The sequence below is a fragment of the Drosophila persimilis genome, unplaced genomic scaffold, assembly GCF_003286085.1.
Source record: "Drosophila persimilis strain 14011-0111.01,24,50 unplaced genomic scaffold, DperRS2 tig00000124-arrow-pilon, whole genome shotgun sequence".
NCBI classification, from domain to species: Eukaryota; Metazoa; Arthropoda; class Insecta; order Diptera; family Drosophilidae; genus Drosophila; species Drosophila persimilis.
In genome coordinates, this window is record NW_020825294.1 from 561,035 (window position 1) to 574,217 (window position 13,183).

A 13,183-nucleotide genomic window follows, 5' to 3' on the forward strand; every position below is an offset into this window, starting at 1 on the left:
TATAATGCGAGGAAAAGCCTGCATTTACTGCTGTAGCTAATTTTTCCGTCGAAGTAAAAAAAGAAAAAAAAAGAATTTCACATCTCTCCCCGACGGGGAATTGAACCCCGGTCTCCCGCGTGACAGGCGGGGATACTGACCACTATACTATCGAGGATGTTAATCGATGTCTGTCAAAACACCAATTTGTAGGCAGATACATTCGTCTCATTGCAAAGCTTGCTTACGAGAAAACGAAATGAAATCGAAAAATATCTGAGTGACAAAGACCGAGGTTCAATTCCCGTCGGGGAGAGATTTTAAATATTTCCTATTTTTCCTACTGTTTTTTTAATTTTTGTTTTTATACAATAAAACGGATCTGAAAAAAATATATGTCTTACTGATGCATTAAATTGAATTTAATTTAAATTATTTAAATGATCAGGTCAGTCGTTCAAACAGCTGACGCAGTCCGATTTGGTTATCGGAACGATGGCAAGTAATAAATGCACATAACAGCACAGTGTGCATGTAACAGCACAGATTGTGCGCGTAACAGAACATCTGGGTAACGACAGCTGTTTCCCGCCACATTTAATTCAAAATGTTAGTGCAACTAATTAATTGTTTGACCATTAGCAATTTAATTTTCGATATGCATGCTGTTTCTCACAGCTCGTCAGACATGTTAAAGACACATGTGTTGCTTGATAAACGTAACGGATCAAAACATAGTTTTGCAGAGAATGAAGAAAAAAAAAATAATATAATTTCACGAAGAGCCGACTTTAGTGTGGTATATTTTTAAAATGAGACGGTAGATTTCGGTATATTTCGGCATTTAAGGGGCGCACTATTTGAAAGAACAGCCGCAGACCCAATATGGCAAATTTAATAGATAAGAGCTTACTCAGAAGATTGATTTTGGGCATAATTTACGGTTTTCATCACACTTATAGACCTTATGCTTATAGAAGAATCTTATAAAGGCTCTCTACCGTTATAGGAAAAAATACGTATCGGGATCGAGATATACATATATATAAATAAACATGTTAAGCTAAGAGAAAGTCATTATCAATTACGTTCCAAAGCAGCTTGGAAAACAGAATTATAACATATGTATTTAAAGGAAATAGGATATACAAATGTCCCATCCTTACAGCAGATACCTGTTGACCAGCAACAGTGAGCTAACACGTTTTATGTTTTGACTTTGTTCTTTGAAACCTTATTGTGGAGCAAATTCTATAAAAGGGGGTACTAAAAAACTAGCCAATCTAGTAGAAAATTAATGTATCAATCCGATAAAATTCTGTGTTTAGGTATGGAAGTCCTAGCTAGCTAGTAATATCGAATCGAATATCAAAATCGAGGAATATGGTTTCCAACCTTCCATCATTGACGGAGAATGATTAACCCACTGTAGACCAAGGAACATTTTAATATTCCACAGAATATAATGACAATTGCATCATTATAGGGCAGTGCAGGTGAAAGATATAGTAGTTTTTTTAAGTAAAGAGAAAGCATAAGATGGTTCTACGAAAACAGCATATAAACACTATTATTTTCCGCCATTTACCTCAAGTCGTTGAACTGTTTAAAAAGAGGGGGCTTAAAGTGCATAAATTACTATTATTATTATTTATAGTAAACAAATCAAAAGTACGTAGAAAGAAAGTAGTGCCGCATAAGGAAAGATAAATTAGCATTTATTTGCCGCTTGTTCGAAACAGAACAGTGTATGCATGAGCGTGTGAGGTGAGCGTGTGTTTTTGTTGCTGTGAAAGAATAATTCAATAATTGAATAAATAATTCAAGCCAAGTCGTTCACCAGTGTAATTAAATAGTGTATATACATATACTAGCACACACTACACTCATATGTATGTTTGCAAAATTAACCAATTCGTAAATTATAAATAAACAAATACATAAGCATCGCCGGCAAAAACAGAGAGAGCGTGTCATTGATCGAGAGTGAGAGAGAGCGTGTTGGTTGATAAAAACTGCGTTGCAATTGGAACTAACATGATACTAATTTAAAAATTCAAAAATTATCCACTAGTGGTTTTCTTTAATGTGTTTTGGTTTGAATTTAATTTGTTGTGTCCAAAATTAATGTTTTTGTAGCCAAACGCCCTTAACATGCGCCGACTCAAGTAGTCAAGAGAGAGAGAGAGAGAGCGAGAGCGCAAGAAAGCGGAACGAATGAAACTTTGGAACAGTTGATGATGAAAAGATTCAATGAACCAAAGTCTGTTAAAATTATAAACTGTTAAACTTGTAAGAACCAGATTTTTTATGGGGCTCAAATTAATAACTTCGTTAGTACCAGATATCAAATAACATTTCATTCATCTATTGCGCTGTTATGTTAAGTGTTAACATGCGACGCTCTAGCAATGTTGTTTGTAAACGACTGCAAGGTGTGTTGGCACAGCGAGGTGGGAGAAATGCTCTCGCTCCCTGGCTATTAGCAAAACATTATTCAAGTTAACGCGATTCGAGACGAGCATAAATATTATTTTTTATTTAATTTTAAAAAACGTATTAATTCCATTTAGCAGAAAACCTAAAAGTTCAAGATTTTCGCACGAAGAGAGCGCTGTTAAATACCACCGTTCCGCTTTCTCGCGCTCTCTCGCAATCTCTCTCTCTCTCTCTGTTGTTTGTAACCAAAAGCCAAAAGTCGCCGGCCCAAAGACAAGAAAACCGTTAGTTTTCTCACGGCCGTCGCGGACATCGAAATACCGGAATTTTGTCTTGACTTGGCCGATATACGTATATATATATATTATTTATATATATGTATATATTTGTCCAACATCCCTAGGAAAAGAGCGCGAATAACCGTTTGAATCGTCGAGGCAGGTTCGTTGCGCCCGCTCCAAACATTAGCGGCCGTGGGGGGTTTCTTTTATCCCGTTTATTTCTCGGTGGTCGGGAGTCCTGCCAGAGATTTGGTGCCCAAATCTGTTGTCTTATTACGCCCAGGCAGCAGTACCTATAAACAAATAAAATCAAATAGTTTTGTGGCGAGAGACTCGTGGGAGCTGAATGATGTGTGCCGTGTTTTTTGTGTGTGACAATAATAAAGCCTCAAATTGACCGTCGAGAGGAGGGAGGCAAACAATCGCAGTGGCAAAGGCAAAACTAAAAAACGAAAAAGTGTGCCTAAAAACTAAAAAAACCAAAAAGGTTTAAGTCGCAGAACCATCAAAAAAAGTACAAAGCCAACAACAAATGCAGAATTTCGGCAATTTTTCCCAGATATTTTTCATTGATTTTTCGCCTGGCGCGCACTCCTCCTGCCAACTAGAGAGAGAGAGAGAGAGCGCGCGAGTGGGATGGTGGGGGAGGGAAAGCAAGAGAAGGAGACAAAGAGATGGAGATGGAGAGAGCAAGAACATGCCGCTTTTGTGTTCTGTTCTGCGTTCGCTCTCCCACCACTCTTCTCTCTCATGCTCTTCATCTGCTGGTGCTTATCCTTTTTTATATTTTGTTTATTTTGCGTTCTCTATTTTGTTGATTGCGCTTTGTGCTACCCATTCGTTTCGCTGCATTTCATTCTCGTGGCGTTTCAAATTGGCCACCAACGAGAGAGCCAGCCAGCTGCCTCCATATGTAAATGTCTCTCTCTCACTCTCTCTCCGGATCTCTCAGTCCATCCCACCCTGCAGAATGTGTTTTTGAGCCATGCCTTATGCTCGTCCATTCGCATTCTCTATCGCGCCGTCTCTCTCTGCAGTCGTTGTCCTTCGTCCTCGTTGCAGAGTGCGCGTTGCCAACCGAAAAAAGTGCCGTTGTCATAATAAAACGGGAAAAATGGGAGTCGCGAGCAATACAAGAAAGGCTGCTGCGGCTTAGACCAAACGAATACAAGAAATCACAGCTCAACTAAATCCTAATCAAATGTGTGTTTCCCCATTCAGATTCCTTACAGTGTGCTCCGCCATCTTCTGCCATGGAAATTGTGCACTAGAATAGCAACAAAGAAAAGAAAAGAAAAGAACAACTTAAAGAAAACTTCCTCGCGTCGTGTTTGAGTCCCGTTAACAGTTAACACAGTGGAACTTTCTCGCGTTGGTGCCGATCACCGATCCTTGATCTTTGATATCCGATCCGCGTTAATCTAACCGTTTGTCTGTCTATCAATAATCGCGCGTGAGTGTATTTCTCATTCTCTGTGTCTCTGTGTGTGTGCGTGTGTTTGTGTCTGTGTATTTTTGTGTGTTTCTGCCTCCCCCCTGTACATATGTACAATACTTGTCGTCGTCGTCGTCATCGTAATTGTAATCATCATCGTCAATCGTTGTTGTTGTTTGCCGCTGTTGCCGTTATCCTATTACGCACACCAACCGACGGCACCACCCTACGCCGCCGCCTTTGCCTAAATTAATAATTATAAGAAATCTGTGTTCTTCGGTGTTGTCTCGTGTCAGTGTCTATCATTTGTTTAAGTACGACAAGCGGTCCGCGAAAAGTAAATGCCTCAACGACACCATTCACCAGTCGCAGTCGCAGTCGCAGTCGCAATCGCAATCGATGTCCAAAACGCAATCGCTATGGCCAATGCTCCATTGTGTGTGTGCTAATCGATATACATACTATATATACATATATATACGAGTATATGCTACAACAACATCTACAAACACCAGCTAAACCCCAAAATATCATACGACAAAAGCAACAGCTGTCCCGGGAACTGGAAGGATCATAAACACACTGAAAAAGGTCAATTTATTGAATACGTAACTTTGGGAGCCACTTTGCTGGACGCTAGATGGAAAAGGTGAGTTTTTGCTTATCTATAGAAGACTTCTGAATAGTAATATTTTAACCGACTAAGAGCCTGAAGGATTTTCTTGATAGGCATATCAATTATCTATACTCTAAGAACTGGGAGGGGCCACCATTATTGAGATGCTTTTGCTTGGGTTCTCCTATAAAATGCATAGGTTAATTTGCCAGGACAATGACAGGCATCTGCAGAATGCAGGAGACACATACGGATATTGGAATTTCAAATGTGACGTTTCGTTTGGGTTCCGTTTCTGGCTGTCTGACTATCAACGCTTACGGATTGTGGAAATGCACAGAGCAAAGGCGATACCGAAAAGGCAGACAATCTTTATTTAGCGCACGTTTTGTCCTTTCGGACAGAGAGAAGGAACTAAAAGTAGACGACACACACGACTGCCACAGCGCAGAATAAACTCGGAGACTACTCATTAGGACGTACCGAAAATGGGATAAATGCACTTCGCCTTTGCAGAGACAGAGACAGAGACAGACCCACCACACAGCAGGAGATACGAGCGACAGGCGGCAGGCGGCAGAGCCCACAGAACAGAGAGGGAGAGAGAGAGAGAGACCCACAATTTCCATTTGAATTGTAAACAGAACATGTTGTTACCCGCACAGTGGAACAGATAATTACGACAGCCACGACAGACAAAAGCGGGCCTGGATAGGGTGTTCAAGATAGGGCTTCAGACAAAACCGCATGCCACAGCGTAATCGTCAAAGAAGCAAGAAATACTCGCTTCTAGCAGAGCTATTTGAGATTGGAGATTCCAGAAGAGGAAAGACCCTCTAATATTTAGATTGTTATCCCCATAAATGATCAATGTTCGATGCACATTGACACGCCCAAAACGGACCCAGTCCAGACCCCTGGATCGTATTCCGTTTTCTATTTTATGTCTGAATTAGTTAACCGATTTCCCAGCTGAAGTCGTTTTCCCTCGTTTGTTGATATTATCGCTGCTTGAAACATTTCCAATCTCCAAATTGTTTCGGTTGTCATCGTTTTTGAGGGTTTAATCTTTCAAGCGCAGGGATTTTCCATGGATTACCTTAATGGAATATTCTTCTCTATGTGTGTTTAGATTTTCGGTTAATTTGATGTTCTAATTGGGAATCCAAAACTCACTTATCGTCTTCTACGATTATAAATTGTTCCATAGAATAATGCTTATGATGCCAGTGTGCATTTCGTTGGGTTGGGCTGGGGGCTCTGTCTGTGGTTGCCCCTGCTCCATTTCCATTTCCATTTCCATTTCTACTTTCCACTTTCCTATCCACGTATCTAAGCTCAGTATCTAAGTATAACCAAAGAAGCCCGTATGTTTTGTATTATGTTACACAAATATTTAAGCTGCCTTAAGTAGATACAACGAAACGCGTTTAAGATATACAAATATAGAAAGAAAAGAGCCAAAGGAAAAGCCCTGGGTGGGTGGCTGGCTGGCATCCACAGCCAGAGCCAAAGCCAAAGCCAAAGTCGTGCCAAAAGTTATCACTACCCAAGATATGGCACATGAGGACAGACAAACACTACCATTCCTACGGGTATGAGTATGTAGAGCGATTGACTGCCAAAGCAACCGCTTCTGTGCTGCCACCCAACAAAAAAAGAGACATAAAAAAGCTAAATAATGAAATTTTAAGTATAATTTGATTATTGTTTGAATATAATTAGTAGAAACGAAAATAATCTATGCGTTTATTCATCGATTCATAAGAGAGTCCGTTCGCTTAAGGGAAATTTGAACAGCGAATCGATGCCATTCGGAACAGGGTGTATCTACCCTCTAGATACATTCTCAGGGAATGTTGAGTAGATCTATTTCCTTAAAACTTGTATGTTTGATGGATATAGAAGAGATTACGATTTATAAACAATCTGCAAACTGTAGAGAAAACTCTAAAATAGCTATAGCCAACGAGTCCACCTCTGACGACGACTGGCTATGTGCTTTTCCTCCTTTTTTTTTTGCTGGTCTCCTTAACTGGTTCTTAGTTTTTCCTCTTTTTTTTCCTTCGTCGTTGCTTTTCGTTTGTTTGTTTCTTTTGCTGTGTTTGCCATTTGTATATGGTTTGTCTGCTATCGGTTTTTTTTTTTCACTTCTTTGCTTTTCTTTATTTTATCCATTGATACGCATATCGTTTGCAATTTGCTGCCCCCACAGCACCCCCACCCACACCCCCACCCCCACTTTACAAATTCAATTCAATTTCTACGATTTCATCTCGGTCGGACAGCCAGAAAAAGAAAAACAACAAACTTTGCAACTGTGGGAGACTTTTCCACGAGCTTTTCCTAGCGTCCTCCTGCCATCATCCTCTCATGCTTATGCTAATAAATTTCAATAAATTCATGACTTATTTTTACGGCCTATATCTCGCGCCGTTTGCCGTATCTTCCATTTTGCTAGAAGTGCAGTTAAGGCTACTGTTACCAGGATTTATGGCTGGAGGAGTCTAAAGGATTTTCCTTGATTTAAATATGGAATGGGATTACTATCTTTTCCATATTCAGAAACAGCAGAAATAGCAGATCAGCAAAAAACATTAAATTTCCATTAATCTGTCGGAAAACATGGGAAAATCGAAGGCTTTCTTTTAATAACTGCCTTTAAGGGAAGGTTTAGGGGTTTCATTTTCCTCACTTGGTGCCATTTCTCTGCAAGTATTTCTTGGCCACAAAACTGTTTGTATTAGGCATTGGATACACCCTTACCTGACACTTTGCTGGTCCTTCAAAGCCCAGAAAAACACGGAGTATTCATTAAATAAATTAGTGGAGGAATTTCTCCAAAAGTTTTTGTTTTTTTTGAGGAGCCTTGTGGGGGGGAGGGGTTCATTTATTTGATTATAATCATTTTTACTTGTCAGGTCAGCAGCAAAGCGGGGAAAGAACCTTTTTTTCGGCTGAACAACAAAAAGGAAAACGCACGTTAATAAATAAAAGCGAAAAACAAACAACAGCAAAAGCGAATAGGCGAAAATGAAATATTCGAAATATTCGTCGTCGCCTGGCGTGTTGACCAAATTAGGGCCGTGCCAAGTGGCTGAGTAACCAAAAGAAAAAAAACAAAAAAAAATGATTGATTTAATGACACTATCGTTTGGGGCACACCTCTCACTGGGATTTGGGGAGTGGGATTTGCCCAATAAAATTACAGAAAACCTTGACTTGGGCCACAGTCCTCAGACGTTGATTCGCTGTTTGAAGTTCCCATAAGCGAACAATTTCACTGATTTAAAATTGTACAATTTATTTGGCTAGGCTTTAGGAAATTGACTCAAGGCAATCAGTAAATCAAACTAAATAAATACATTAAATATGTTAATTTTTATGCGGAATAAACATAAAAAGACAAACCCTATATTAATCCCCGTTTTTATGTTAAATGAACTGAGAGATATAAACAAAAACCAATCGAAAGTTGTTCTTTAGACGGGCATTAAAATTGATTTATTTTTATTTCACAAAATATATTAAATTCCGCGTTTAAATTGCGTTGAAAATGGGCGTTGTGTTCCCCTTTGAACTGGCACAATAAAATGGCAATTAAAATGTCCACTTAATCTAAAATCACTCGCAAACTAAAGCCATTGACTGTGTAATTAAAATATTAATTAAATTATAATTAAAGTTATTTTTTTTTTTCTGCCAAAGAGGTTTTCCCTTGACGCTGCGCTAATCCCTTGGCTCCCATTTTTTTTGTCCCTCTTTCAATTGCGAAAAGTGTGGAAAAGTTAATTGCACAAGAGAGTAAATAACAAAAGCAGGGCTTTATGGCTTAAAATGAAACTGTTGGCAGACCGGACCGGACCTATCCCTATCCCTATCCCTATGCTACAGAAACGCACTGTATATATTTTGTTTTAAATCAAAAAACAAATGGAATATAATTCGCTCATGATTCTATAAAATATTAATGGATGTATTGAATTGCTAATTAAATGCATTAAAAAACGCAAAACCAAATTTAAATGATGACAAATTGTACAGCAAATGCGGGTGGGGGGCGGGTGGTTTACAGTGTAAACTCCTTCAAGTGGAAATTACAAAATTTGCCCATGCATCGGGAATTTCGAATGTATTTTATTTAATTATTTATTTGATAAACAATTTTGGCTGTGCTCAGATAGGAGAGTGAATAAATCGATATTATATATTTATATATACAGAAAAATATTCTGGGAAATCACATAACGAAACCCTTTTTCTTTGCAACTCAAATCGTAATTCGATTGAATATTTAATCAACGATTTGTGAACACATTTCTTGGGTGTTTCAATCATTTTCCCTCTCTGTTGATTCAAGTTTTCCGATTTATAGACTCTATGATTTTTATGTGTATGCAAACAATTTTGTTTTGTTTGTTATTAAAACAAAAAATTCCAAAACTGCTCGCATATAAATTCATTTTCCATATAGCATTTGCACAGTGGAATATGAAAAGCGGGGGAAAAAGATGGCAGTTAATAAATTGCAAAAAAAATGTCGAAAGGGGGAGTGGCTGGGGCTGGGGCTGGGCGATAAAAAGGCTCAGGAATAAATAAACGCAAATGCACAAATACGGCGGATTGGTGCCGTTAAAACCATAAAAACCAAAAAAACACAAATTTTGCTGCAATTAAAAATTCAATGTTTGCAATTTTCCATCCCCCACCCCCTCCCCAGCACGGCAGAGTTTACGGAATAAGTTGATGCATTTTTCTTTTATTTGCACACAATTTTCCCATCCATGGAGTTTGTTTTATGCTTTGGCTATTATTATTTTTAGCCCGCGAACATTTTCATTTTCATTTTTATCCTTCCTCTCATTTTATTGATATTATAAATTATGGTTTATGCGAATTATGAAATATATTTTCATAGATTTTTAACCGCCATTCGTGATTCTGCAGCCAACTGCATTTTTATATTAGCGCCAAAGTTTTTTTGGGCGAACATTTTACGATCAACTTAATTGCTGCCACGAATGTAAAAGCAAATTTTCCGCAAAATTAAATGCGAGATAAAAAAAACTTAATTCTATATTAAATAAAAACAGTCCGCAGAATATTTAAGGGGAGAAATATTTATGGGAGAAATATTTTGCAAAATATATAATATTTTATTAAGGTTTTATTTCATTTGATTTATAATTATGATTTTTATGGAATATTTTCCAGGACTAAAAAAATAATTTCTCTACCTTTTTATACTAAATATTTTCAAAGAAAAAAATATATATTTTTTTTTGTTTTTTTAACTTCAAAGGGTCTATAGCTCCATAGTACTCCACACTCCTATGATATGTGCCCTAAAACTGGTCGAAACTGGCAAATGCTCAACGACCAGGATGTTGTAGAGCCCTTCACTGAAATGAAAACGAAAACGAGTCGAAATTTGGCAGCACAAGCATCATTAACAGCGATTGAACGTTCGCCCCCCCGCCCCGAAAAAAGAAGGGGTTTTAACCCCCGAAAACAGTATTCCTGATGCCTGATGCATGATGTATTTGCATGTTGAGCGAAGATGCCAAAACAACCCCCAGAAGAGGTCGCCGGGCGGAGTGAAGTGCTGCACTCAACGCCGAAAAGTTGCGACAGCTGCAAATGGGAACTTTTTCTTGGCAGAATTTTTTATTTTCTACTTAGCCTCGGGGGCAGTGCCACTGCTGCACCGCATTTAGCCCATGAGCCATGGCCTGCGCTTAGTAATTTGATCACAATTGGGTTAAGGACTGAACGCCCCCTCTCTCCGGGCGGGTTTCTGTCATCTCAATTAAAATGAAATTCAAATTTAAATTGGAAATGTAAATTTCTGTAATGGTCACAACTGCTGCTAAATAAACATCCTGCATGTCCTCTAATAGATGCAAATATTAACACTTAAATGCCTCCAGATGTTCTGGGACTTGCAAATGGATCAAAACTCGTAGTATTCGTGAGTCGCTGATGAAAAATGGCCAATTCATTGTTCAACTAATGATTGAAAAGTGTACTTTGTATTAAAAAAAAAAAACCTACACAAAGTCCAACCCAAAAAAAAAAAATGTCAACTAGCTACTTACCGAAAAGCAAAGGAGAGTCGGGGAAAGGTACGAAAGAAGAAAAGCACAAAAGTAGATGGAAGCGAAAGAAGAAAAGACGACAAGTCTCGGCCAAATGGGAAACTTTTCTTTTAAAAAGTTACGTACCCTCTGGATGACACTTTTGCTTTGGAAGGATGGTGGGATGGAGGGATGGAAGGATGGAAGGATGGGTATATATGGGATGTAGGGGCCTGTGGCAGAAGCAGAAGCTGTGGCTGTAGCTGTAGCTGCTGGTTGGCCAGTATATTCTTGGCCAGATGTTGTCCCGGAAAACATTAAAAGTGCAACGGCGGCGAAAACTTATTTACTTTTTCACATTTCGCAGCACTTGACTGCGCGCCGCCTTCTCCTTTTCCTTCTCTTTGGCGGCGGGTGGGGCAGGCGAGGAGAGGAGATGTGGCAGAGATGTAGGAAATGTGGAAAATGTGGGAGATGCGGCTTTTCAATTTCGCCCCCAAAGGAGGGCGGTAAGGGGCCGGGCACTGCTTGACAAGTTTGAAATTTCAATTAAATTCATTTGAACTGCGGCTGGACTTCTTGGGGGCCATCTATCCCTGCCCCTGCCCCCTCTCCCTCGCTCTTCCAGTCGGTAATGAGCAGCAGAGGCCAGCGTAATGGCATCTTAGTTTGATGCAGTCAACGGTTGGCTGCTGCTGGCTGCCACCGATGCCACTGTCTGTTGTGGCATTGGCCTACGTTCTGCTGTGAAGTTTGCGGCTCCAAAAGGTAACTGCGAGCTTTGACAGGGGAGGGCTATTTGGTACAGTGGTTGTGCCAGCATATTTGTGGAATGGTGTACAAATTTCCCTTAACCAAATGGACATATTTTTAAGGAATGGCAACCAAGAATGTGATGGAGAAATATTGAAAAATCTATACATATTTTAGCTGGCTTTGCACCACTGTGGCCACTCCCCCAGACCAGACCCAAAACAGGCAATGGGGCGGTCGGTGCCGTGGGGTCGGCAACGTTGACAACTCTTTGGGGCTGGAGGAGCAGGGCACAGGGCAGGGCCTCATACTCGTGCCATGGTGGTCCACTGGTCAACTGCAGTTTGAATGCTGATGCTGTTGTTGCAGGAGAGGATTGCTCTCCACTGCGTGGGTCGTAGTCGTCGCCGAAACGGAAAATGTCTTCATCTTCATCAATCAAAGCCCAGGCATCTGACACTCGAGTCACTCATGCAGTCACTCAGCTCAATTCAATTCCCAGAGCCAGAGACAGAGACAATGCTTTCTCCCACTCTCTCTCTGTTTTCTGCTCTCTGCTCTCTGCTGTGTGTGTGTGTGTGTGTGTTTTGTCGTTTTGCTGCTAAATTTCAATTACAAGTGCAACAACTAAGTGCATCAAGTCAACTTTCCTGCCACATGAAATGAACTTTCCCCCAGAAGCTTCATTCATTTCGTTTCCTTGTCACCAGCGACAGGGCATCAGTGGCTTGGAATGGGGACCCCCGTCCCGATAGCATATGTTTCTGTTTGTTCTGTGTTCTTATCAACAAAGTGTTCTTAAAAAAATATTATAACTCACTCACTCCGTCGGCACAGGCTTCACTGCTAAGCCACACTGGGAGAGGACAAGAGAAATGTTCTAGGAGCCTCTCTAGGCGCAACATTTGTTCAATCGGAGGCTATTTCTTTGGTATTTCCTGATAGATAGGGGGAAACTAGAAACTATCTTTGGTTTTATTAGCCCAACGATTGGTTTATCTCTGGTTAAGAAATTGAAGATATTCCCTTTATAAAAAAAAAGGAAAAGCCTTTGTTCTTTAACAGGAATACATTAAGACGGAAGTTCTGGCACAGTTCCACAAATGATAAGGGTTTGAATCGAAACATTACATTCCATCCACATTTTCTAAGTACAACATATAGATATCTCCGATCTATTCATCTATTTTTCATCTAAAACCCTACAACGCCTATTAAATCAGTGCTGGAACTTATAATTCTGTTGCTAATTCGATATCTTTTATCGTTTTAAGTGCTGAATCGCTTATGACGAATGATCTGTGCTCGTGGCGATGTGTCCATTCGCTTACGGGAAATTGCTCCAGCGGTTCAACGAAGAATGTGATTCTTGCCCAAACTATGGGTAATATGTTCTTCCTCTTTCCCTTTCTTGTTTCAAATTCAATTCTAATCTATTATAGTAAGCCTTAACTGCATAAACAAACGTTTAAGCCGCTTGGTGGGCCCCTTGGTTATGTCATCAGCGGGGCGTGGCAGTGTCATTGTGTGGTTTATCTTGGGCTCCTGCTGCTGCTGCACTGCATGGAGTCGCCTCTAACCTCTAAATGTGTCGGCGGCGTGT

At 39.8% G+C, this 13,183-nt stretch overlaps 1 non-coding gene across 1 annotated transcript; it reads right to left on the reverse strand.

Moving 5' to 3' along the window:
- Positions 1 to 85: 85 nt before the first annotated feature.
- Trnad-guc lies at positions 86 to 157 on the reverse strand. Its single transcript has one exon. It is a non-coding gene; the product is annotated as a tRNA-Asp (tRNA).
- Positions 158 to 13,183: the final 13,026 nt, after the last annotated feature.